This window comes from Sinocyclocheilus anshuiensis, unplaced genomic scaffold, assembly GCF_001515605.1.
Source record: "Sinocyclocheilus anshuiensis isolate Anshui unplaced genomic scaffold, SAMN03320099.WGS_v1.1 scaffold538, whole genome shotgun sequence".
NCBI classification, from domain to species: Eukaryota; Metazoa; Chordata; class Actinopteri; order Cypriniformes; family Cyprinidae; genus Sinocyclocheilus; species Sinocyclocheilus anshuiensis.
The window spans coordinates 391,784-403,375 of record NW_015544166.1 but is presented as its reverse complement, the minus strand read 5'-3'; the positions used below and the strand labels follow the sequence as shown (position 1 = coordinate 403,375).

General features: G+C 35.0%; 1 pseudogene; it reads left to right on the top strand.

Moving 5' to 3' along the window:
- LOC107695855 (ankyrin repeat and sterile alpha motif domain-containing protein 1B-like) overlaps positions 1–11,592 on the top strand; it is a 192,108-nt pseudogene that overhangs the window by 150,384 nt on the left and 30,132 nt on the right.

Sequence of the window (11,592 nt, the reverse complement as noted above, 5' to 3'; positions counted from 1 at the left end):
TTATAAAAAATAAAAAAAAGTGAATGTGTGAACCCTGTATTTATACACACACACACACGAGTGTTTAGCCATATATTCTGTTATTCTTGTGTTAGTGCTGATGGAATGAAGCTGTCTTTTAAGACAAGATTTGCTAGAGGACCTTTGAAATGACAACCAGAGGTTGAGACATCATCCTGAATCATTCTGACATCCTATTGGCCGATTTGTCGTAATAGAGTTTTGGTTGGCTCTGAATCTTGCCTGTAATTGTGTTAGTTTGATAAACAATCCTGTCCGATCTGTCTTGCTTTCGACTGCAGTGAAACCACAGATATAATAGTAGCATCTCTGGTATGACACTGAACAGAAGACATTTCAGGATAACTTGATCTGTTTTTGAGCATAGCCTGCATGTTTGGGAAATATTTTAACATAGTAAATATCCGCACACTGTTATTAATGCAACCGATTGAGCTCTCAGGTCTTTATCAGCCAAATAAAGGCATTTTTTACCTGTAATTGAATAGTTATTCCTGCAGCCCATGTGGTTAAACAGAAATAGTGAATGCTTGATGGATGTTTTCCCGTGTTTGATAAAGATAAATGGGATGTTTGATGACAGTGAGATCACGTAATGTGTTGCTTTAACAGATATGGTGTTAAATGACTCTAATTACAGCCTCACGTATGCTAATTTCACTCACTTTCAGCCGAGGGAGAGAAAGAGAACCCGAGAAAAGGAATGAGCAGATTATATAATAATGTGGGATGTGATTTCTTTAGCTCTCGAAAAAAATACACCCACACCCACTCGCTGTGGAAAGTAATTGGAATGCTGCAGTGGGAATAAACACATGGTTTGGCCACAAGAGGGAGCCAGAGTAAGGAAATTAGTGTTTTTATAGTTTTGAATGAATATGTTTAGCAAAAAATTGTTGTTGGAGGTATTCTGATTGTTTGTGTTTGCAGTTGTGACCATGTGACTGTGGTGAAACACACTATTACAGTATGCCTGTGTGTGTTTTGTTAACATTGTCATTCCTTCAGGCTCAGTGTTTAATTAGGACACACAACTTTATTAACACTGATGTTAGCAAAATGTTTGCTAAACACCACATGAAAAAGTGTTGGCCCCCTTCCTGATTTCTTATTTTTTTCCTTAAAAAGGCGGTTCATGCTCGAAAACCCTCCAATGTGGCTGAATTACAACAATTCTGCATAGATGAGTGGACCAAAATTCCTCCACAGCGCTGTAACAGACTCATTGCAAGTTATCGCAAACGCTTGATTGCAGTTGTTGCTGCTAAGGGTGGCCCAACCAGTTATTAGGTTTAGGGGGCAAACACTTTTTCACACAGGGCCATGTAGTTTTGGATTTTGTTTTCCCTTAACAATAAAAACCTTCATTTAAAAACTGCATGTTGTGTTCACTTGTGCTATCTTTTACTAATATTTAAATTTGTTTGATGATCTGAAACATTAAAGTGTGACAAACATGCAAAAAAAATAAGAAATCAGGAAGGGGGCCAACACTTTTTCACACCACTGTATAGGAAGGTTTTGCTTTTTATGATTGTGGTATGGAGTATAAATTCATTCAAAAATGTTGTCAAATCTTTTTTTCTCACCCTGTTGTTCAAATCGTTTGTTTTTTCTGTGGAATGCAAAAAGAGAAGTTTAGAAGAATGTTAATGCTGCTCTTCCATATAATGGACATTGATGGAAACTGCAGCTGTCAAGCTCCAAAATGGACACAAAAAAGAATTGTACTCTTTATAAGTGTTCTGAAGCCATATGATAAATATGTGTGATGATAAACTCTCATATCTCATTTGCGTTTCCACCAGTGTTATTTAAAACTATTAAAAATTCTTTTCATTAAACCTCTGGGGTCGAAGCAGCCCGCACCATTGCGGTCTCTCTCATTTTTTCTATATAAATGTAATTTCTATATATAATATAAATATTGAAAAAAAAAAAAAACTAATAAAAATGACAAAAGCACTTAACAAAATCACTAAAACTTACAACTTTGCTACAAATACTCCATCATTTTTGATCGTACAAATACGAATAAGGCATTGATTGAAACGGCAAAGGGTCTAGTGTTATGCCGAGTTCACACTGCACGATTTTAGCCTGATTTTTCACTCGCCGACAGGTTTTGCGAAATCGCTGACAAATGCCCGAAATCAGAGGCAAATCGGTGCTCGTTCACACGAGTGACAATCATGCAGTGTGAATTATCAAAGACACGATCTGAGGGAATCGCCGACGCCCGTGAAATATTTGGCATACTAAATATCTGGAGCTGTCGGCGATTCATAGTCACGCAGTGTGAAAACAACGGCGATCCGACGAGTTTGAAAATCGTGTAGTGTGAACTCGGCATTATTTGTGTATAGTCATAATAACAAAACAAAGTTTTTCACTAACAACGCTTTTTTAAGATACTGAAAAAAACATCAAATGTCAGGGCATGCCAAAACTTCTCCTGGGCCCCAAAACACCCTCTGACCCCAGAGGGTTAATTGAAATAAAGATGACAAAATAAAATATGGGACCCTGGACCACAAAACCATTTATACATCTTTGGAAAGCTGAGTAAAAAAGCTCTCCATTGATGTATGGTTTGTTAGGATAGGACAATATTTGGCCGAGATACAACTATTTGAAAATCTGGAATCTGAGGGTGCAAAAAAAAATCAAAATATTGAGGAAAATCGCCTTTAAAGTTGTCCAAATGAAGGACAAATGAAGTTCTTGGCAATGCATATTACTATTCAAAAATTAGGTTTTGATATATTTAACAAAATAGTTAAATTGTAGGAAATTTACAAAATATCTTCATGGAACATGATCTTTACTTAATATCCTAATGATTTTTGGCATAAAGGAAATATTGATCATTTTGACCGATGCAATGTATTGTTGGCTATTGCTACAAATATACCCGTGCTACTTATGACTGCTTTTGTGGTCCAGGGTCACATATAAATATTAAGTTTAAAAAAAGTACTAAAATATAAAAATATATTAAAAACGAATAAAAATGACAAAAGCACATAACAAAATCACTAAAACTTACAACTTTAAATGAAACTTTAAATCAACAACAACAACAAAATACTATAATAGTATATAAATAATACTAAGATAACACCGTTTTCCACATGCAATTAGTCACTGATCGTATTTATGTCAAATCTATGAATGAAAGTAAAAACCTTTTTTGATGAATAACTTATGGTCTGTTCCTCACAGAAAGCTACCTTCAAAAGACTTGATATATCACACAAACCATATGGACGATACTTTTAAATAGCCTGCAACCCTATTCACTTAAATGGCAGCACATTCTTCAAAATGTCTCCTGTTGTGTTTAATTGAAAGTTATACAGGTTTACAATGACGTGGGTGAGTAAATTAAGACAAAATAATTATTATTGCATGAAAAACTATCCCTTTAACACAAGCTCAGACTATTTGAAAAGAGCGAAAAAGCAGGTGGATATGCACAGAACGATCTTCTTTGACATTTTGTGTGTGTGTGTGTGAGTGGTTGAGCTGTTCACGGAATGGGACATTCTGAACTTCCCCTAATGAGCCTCGCTTCAGACAGATCACAGAGCGCCTCTGTCTCCCAGGTCGCTGTCCTGAACTCTCTGCTGTAAATGAGTCTGAGAGAGACTCTCAGAGTGAAAGAGAAGACACTTTATGCAGTGTAGTACACAGCAGTGCCCTCGTCTGAAGCCAAGAAGAGGAAGGGGAGAAAGTCACTGAGGGAGACAGGACAGAATACTGCCTTGTTTTCAGGTTTCCTAGAGAATGTCATCCTTAAAATGAAACATGGTGACTGATAGCACAGCACTAGCAGTTTGGTTCAGAGATTGAGAAGCGACAGTGTGAAGAGAGAAAGAGGGCAATGGGAGAGAGAAATAGCATCTGTGGACGGAGCCAGATTAAATCAGTTCATAAATGCTCAGGGCAACAGATGCCAGAGCTGCTGGACAAGACAGTGACAAGACGTGTGTTATTGCTGTTCACAAACACAATTACACAAGCACACTGTGGCTTAATAAGGTCAAAGTTCATTTTATACCAAATTATGCACCTAATAAGTTTTTAAAAAGAAGTATCTTATGCTCATCATCAAGGCTGCATTTATTTGAAAAGAAAACAGGAATATCGTGAAATATTCGTGCAATTTAAAATAACTGTTTTAATATATTTTAAATGTTATTTATTCCTTTAATGGCAAAGCTGAATTTTCAGTCCTTGGTGTCACATGAACCTTCAGATCTTTCTAATATGCTAATTTTTTGCTTGTGAAACATTTCTTATCACCACCAGTGTTGAAAACAGTTGTGCTACTTAATATTTTAGTAATATTTTTTCAGGATTCTTTGATGAATAGAAAGTTCAAAAGAATAGCATTTATATAAAATAGAAATATTTTGTACCATTAATGTCTTTACTCTTACTTTTGAACAATTAAACGCAACCTTGCTGAATAAAAGTATTTAATTTCTTTAGAAAAATCTTACTAACCCCAAACTTTTGAGTGTACTAAATGTCTATGTATAATGTCACTATATATCTAATATTACAGTATTTGTCATATCAATATATGTTTATTTGCTTACTGTCTCTCATATGTCACTGCTGCTGCTTGATTCTATTCATAGAGAATAAAATTTGAATCAAGGCAAGCCCACTTGATGATCCAATATGTCACCTGAATCAGCTTGATCTCGCAGTTGGATCGACTGAGACCAGTCCATTATTCATTTTATTCCAAAATCCCACTTCTCGGCCTGTTCTTTATGTAACTTTATGGATGTCTTGAATGTTTGCAGCTGTTTCTCAAGCTGTAATACACCTTCTGTTCACTAGGTGGCTCTATTGCTCTTTTTTTGGCCAGTGAACTAATTCAAGATGTACAATTCCAAATTAAAATATTGGTATGATAAAGAATGTTTACTTTGCCAAGGTATTGATAATATTATATATAAATATGATATGTACTAAATATATCAATACATGGAAACAGTAGAAGTATCTGTATTTGGTTATTTGAATTTGCAAGCTATTTGGGACACATTACATAATATTACAGTCAGTATGTGTAAACTGTATAATGTCACTTTCAGCCCTGTTTTCTTATTCTAAGCACACATTTATTTTTACACAGACCTGGCATGAATTATATTACCTTTTAGCTGGCAGAAATGACAATTACATTTTTTTCTCAGTTTACACGTCATAAATTTGGAAAAACAGGCTGGTGACTTGTGAGTAGGGCTAGTTTCATTGTGAAATTAAGAAACAACATAATTAAGACCGTATTTTGATTCTGAACAGTTCTGACCCGAAGGAGAAGCAGAGTAATTCAGTGTGAGCAAGCAGAGACATTGACTTAAAGCAAACGGCCTCTTTAAACAAAGGCAGCCGATGTCAGTCGTCAAAGCTTTGGTGTTTGTATGTTTCTTGTATGTCTCAACAGTGTCATTCCATGCATGTAAGAGCCTGTTTATGAGTGTGTATACAGCACATTAGTGAGTGGTAGACTTGCGTGTGTGTGTCCGGCCTCAGGGTTACCACAGGCATTTATCTGATAATATTCATAACAGGGCTCAACATGTCTGCATTCCCAAGCAGCTCAGTGATTGCTCTCTCACACACATACAAACATGACCATCACTGTAAAAAAGAAAATCTTTCATGAAAATGGACTTGTGAATGGATTTTCATTTTTTTCCATTTTCATTTCATGTATATATATATACTGTATATATACATATGTATGTATGTATGTATGTTTTTTTTTTAACGTTTTTTAAAGAACTTTCTTATGCTCATCAAGGATGTATATATTTACAGAGTATTCTGAAATATTATTGCAATTTAAAATAACATTTTCTATTGTGATATACTTTAAAATATAATTTATTTCTGTGAAGCAATGCTGAATTTTCAGCATCATTACTCCAGTCTTCAGTGTCACATGATCCTTCAGAAATCTTTCTAATATGCTGATTTATAATCAATGTTGGAAACAGTGCTGCTTAATATTTTTTCAGACCTGTGATACTTTTTTTCAGGATTCTTTGATAAATAAAAAGTTTAAAAGAACAGTGTTTATTCAAAATAGAAATTTTGTGTTACAACATACACTACTATTCAAAAGTTTTAGGGTCAGTACATTTTTTCTTTCTTTTGTTTTTTATATAAATTAATACTTTTATTCAGCAGGGATGTGTTAAATGGATAAAAAGTGATAGTCAAGACTTATATTGTTAGAAAATATTTCTAATTTGAATAAATGCTGTTCTTTTCAACTTTTTATTCATCAAAGAATCAAATAAAAAAAATGTCACATGTTCCAAAAAAATATTAAACCGCACAACAGTTTCAACACTGATAATAAATCAGCATATTAGAATGATTTCTGAAGGATCATGTGACTCTAAAGACTGGAGTAATGGCTGATGAAAATTCAGCGCTGTGTCACAGAAATAAATTATATTTTAAAGTATATTAAAATAGGAAACCGATATTAGAAATTGCAATAATATTATACAATATTATTGTTTTTTTCTGTATTTTTGATCAAATAAATACAGCCTTGATGAGCATAATAGACTCCATTAAAAAAAAAACATTAAAAATCGTACTGATCCCAAACTTTTGAACGGCAGTCTATCTAATGCATATCTATTGATCTATATAAAATGTTTTTTAATTTATTATATTTAATTTATTAATATTAACATATTAATTTTACTTTTCTCACATGCATATTCATAAGTTACATTCATTATTTCATATTAATTGATTTTTAATTACTTTATCACTTAGATGTAGATTGAACATCATGAGCTTAAGCTCCAAACGAAATGCGTCCAAACCAGTCTGGAATAGTTTTAAACCAAATGGATCATTTGGCCGCCCATGGCAGCGCGGTCACAAGCCTGTGGCTTTTTAAAGCACGCTCATATTACGATAAAGCTATTTTGATTGTTTTGATAGTCCAAAAAATGTCTGGTTTGAGCCGGCGTGGTTTTCTGTTGGACCTTGAATAAGGTCAGTCTCCATCAGTTTACATGAATGGTTCTGGATACAAGAAAGAAACAAGTAAAGTGCTTAAAATGACATTTTACGACTTGTACGGTCTGTATTTTTAGCGCAGCTCTGATTGTTACCATTGCATTTAATGTATTTAAATAGCGCTTGCTCTCACTTGTCACATGCTGTGCCAAGTTGTGTTTCTCGGCAGCCGCTGGTTTATGTTTGCAGTGCTCGGGCCGTGTTGGTAGGCGGTCAGAAGTCATTTAGCTCGTAATAATAGTTTAGCTCGGTTTTTTGACAACTGTTACCCGGTTGCCATGACTGCTGGCAGTAGTTACCATAGAGACAGCTTGCGTGAAGTACGAATGATTCAAAACTGATGCGTTTGTGTGTGAGTAAGTGTGTAAGGGCATGTGTCCTTTAAGTGTGCGTGGTCCGACACTTATGATTCTCAGACTCTGTGTATGCGTGTGTGTTATAATGCGTTTCCTTGTCCTTTGTGTTGCATTCCTGTTTTCATTACTTCCTGTCACCTCTCCAAACGCACAGATTGCAAATTGTCTTTTCTTACACTAGCAGATGGCTACTGCCTTCGTTAACACAGCAGGCCCATCAAACACACACACACACGGTCTCCCCGTTTTTTTCTGTCTATCTGTTCTTTACTTTTGGCACTTGTATTACACTCCCTCACACCTCAACGATGATAAAACATTTGCTTTAATACCAGAAGACACATTGAGGGCTGTTCTGTATATGTAAGTGTGTGTTGTATATGTACGAGTGTGGGTGGGTAGGCCTGTGGGTTCATGTTTTGAATTGACGCATACTGACACACATTTTTGGCCCGTGACCATGCAAGTGTTGTTCTCGTGGTGGGGGTGAGTACAGATCCTGCTGATGGGTATCAAGATGATCCAGTGGCCCCTCACGCCCCAGCGGCCCGTGAGAGGCCTGTTTCTTAAGGACGGCTACCAAGCACCCTCATAAAAATAGATTAAGCGTGACGTTCATGGAGGAGGCTTGGGTTTCAAACAGTAAAATGTATTTATTAAAGGGCTCAGTGGAATACTGGATTCTGATTGGTGATTTTGCGGTCAGATATTTTTGTGTAATGATCACCGAATTGTATAATTGACCATTGTCCAAGACAACTGTTTTTTTTTTTTTTAGCCATATAATAAGTGTATCCGTTTTGCGTTAAAACTGTTTTTGATTTATTAACTGATTTATTTCGTGATAATGACTGGGTGACTTTATACTTTACACTACTGCTCAAAAGTTTGAGGTTAGTAAGATTTTGAAAGAAGTCTCTTATGCTCACTAAAGTTGTATTTACTTTACTCAAAAATATAGTAAAAAAATTGTAACATTCTAAAATATTATTACAGTATAAAATAACATTTTAAAATGTAATTTATTCCTGTGATAGCAATGTTGAATTTTCAGCATCAGTACTCCAGTCCTTAGGGTCACATGATCCTTCAGAAATCTTTTTAAAATGCTGATTGTGTACTCAAGAAATATTTCTTATTATAATCAGTGTTGTAAACAATTGTTCTGCTTATTATTGTTGTGGAAACCAGTGTTTTTCAGGATTCTTTGATAGTCTTCATTTCTTGCAATATAAAAAATATTACTGATCCAAAACTTTTGAATGGTAGTAAATATTTGCCACATATGCATAGGTACATAATTTGTGCATACACTCTCACAGCCTGTAATGAAACAAAAAATTAATATAATTTTTTTTCACACTTTTAGCAGATACCTTCAATCTTGGGTAAAAATTCAGCATGCTTCAAGCTGATGTACTATATTAATAATTTTTTAAGTTTTGGCCAATAACCAGTAAATATCCAATATGAACATTTTATGTTGTCCAAAAAAAAAAAAATAGAAATACAACATATTATAACTGTAAACTTAAGTAATTGTAGCCATCACAACATTAAAATATACAGTATAGAAACATGAATAGTCATTTAAAATTTGCTAAAGATTACATTTAACAGACTTTTTAATTATTAGTGTTTTAAAGATTAACTTAAGCAGATGTATTCTAAGCAAAGAGATCTTGATAAAATAGTGGAAATTAGTTTGAGCACTGTCTAAATATTGGAAAATGAGTATGAGCATTAAATATTAAATAGTGTTTGATTGATACCAATAGATAATGACACAAAACTCTAATATTGGCCGATAACCAATAGCTACAGAAACATTGTGAATGCACATTTTGATGCGAATATTTTTTGTGCTAGTGAGTCAAGTAAGGAGCGCTGCTGCAAAATCTATTTCTGTCAGGCGTCTTTATATAACCTACAGTATATGTACATACATGTATATCCCTCACACATTTTGAATGTCGAGAGCCATAACTGTCATGTTGGTGTATGTCTACCAGCCTTAAGGTGTAAGACAGACCATAAGCCAATTGAATTAAGGCTATTTCCCGCTGCCCCAACAAACAACAACTTCAAAGCTGGATCAGCTTGTTAATCCTGTTTGTGTTTGTTGGATGACAGTCATGTTTCCCAACAGCCAACTCTGAAATGTTGTCAGCCGGGCTTAAGATGTTTTAAACAAGGTACAAATGAGACCAGGATGAATGTATCGCAATCTCACTGCAGTGTGCGGCAGCTGAGCTCTGGAACTCACGAGAGAAAAAGAGAGAGAGAGGGAGGGGAAATAGATACGAGAGAGTGAGGCGGAGAAAGCAGAGAGTGAGTTAAGGACGTTCAGTCTCCCGTCTCACACTAGCGCTGCTTCACGAGCCGAGGAAACGGTCACCTGCGCTGCACTCCCGCTACGGCACGCGAACGCGGCGGCTCCTCGCTGGATGGGAGCAGGGTATCCATAGTAACCAGGCGTAGAGTGAGGAGCGAGTGAGGAGCGAGAGGAGGAGGGTGACGTGTTCAGACACAGAGCATTGCTGCTGGAGTACAAACCTCTGCCGTTTGATAGCGTGAGGAGACTGGAGAGTGAAAAACACCTTAATTCTCGTAGAAATATGCATGTAGGTTTGAGCTTTTATGCTCTATAGGAGAGCCAGAGAGTTGAGGCAGCTTGTCAAAGCAGGTCAGGACCCTCGCAAGGGCTCTTGGATGTTTGGGGACGGAGGACTTGACCGTGCGGATGAGCGGCCAAACTCTGGGTAAGTCACTGGCACTAGAGGAAGAGTGAAGCAGAAGGTGGATTGTGCTGCCTCTAGTTGTTTTTTAGATTAATGCACTGTTAAAGCTTTTGTTCTCCACTTGCTGCAGTACCAGCCGCTGTTTCCTGCTTTTTCACTTGCTTTTTCTGCTAAACATATGCTGTTGCTTTTATGTGTCTTTCAGTGAGTGATCCGTCATCCCCAGCTACTTTGCACCATACTGTAGTTGCTTTATTACTTTGGTGATTTTACGCATCACGCTCGATTATACGCTGTTCGGTTCATGTGATCTGCGTATGTGCACGTGCAGTGGTGTATGCATTAGTTTGAATTTGTGTATGTGGCTGGTTGACATTTCAAATAGTTTTGGACAGAACATTGTTTTTTCTACCGCAGGACATGTCGGGTTCCCAGGAGAATTGTTTTTGGAATTATCATAAATGCAGCTTTTATGAGCACATATTAATTGAGCTACATGGAATATTTGTATTGTAAAAAATTTTATTTGTCACACTAAAGGAACATTTAAAATAAAATAGTCAAGGAAAAAAAAAAGTGATTTGTATTATATCGTAATCATACAGTGGCAGTTATCGGTCGATATTAGATTTTTTTATTTGTTTGTCACATTTTTCACATTTCACTTTTTTTCGTCAACCGATATTGAAAATTTTATTGTGCATGCTAATTTTGCCTGATTTTACATTTATATTATGTTTGCTGTCACCTAATATTCCTTTAAAGTTAATCTTTAAGATGACTAGGAATTAATGTAATCTTTGTGTAAATAAATATTTTTGGTTTATTGTGATTTATTTATAAATGTATTTTATATTTATTTATATTATTTTATCAATGTATATATACTTTTAATGTTTATTATTTATTTCATAATGTTATTGTTTTATATTCTATTTGATTTTTTAATTATTTTTGTTTATTGTGATTTATAAATAAATGTATTTTATATTTATTTATAAATTATAAATATATATATATTTATATACTTTTCATGTTTATTATTTATTTTAAAATATTTTTATTTTTTTTAATAAAAAAATCTAAATATAATTGTATGTATTTTGTATTGAAATATATACACACAAACAAATAACGCATGCCTAAAAAAATTATGAACAACATTAATGGTTACTTTATAGAACTTATATACACTTTCTGTGATACATTCATATAATTTTTACCCTATAATACATCATACATTTCTCGTCGTTGTGTTCACGTGTCTGCTTGCCTGTAGGACTTTCTAAGGCCGAAGTGTTAACCTCACGGCTCAGGTAATCTGTAGATGGCACAGCGGTGAGGATGACTATGCCTTGGGATGAAGAGGCAGGCAGACGTCTCTATTAGGCTGCATTTGCTCA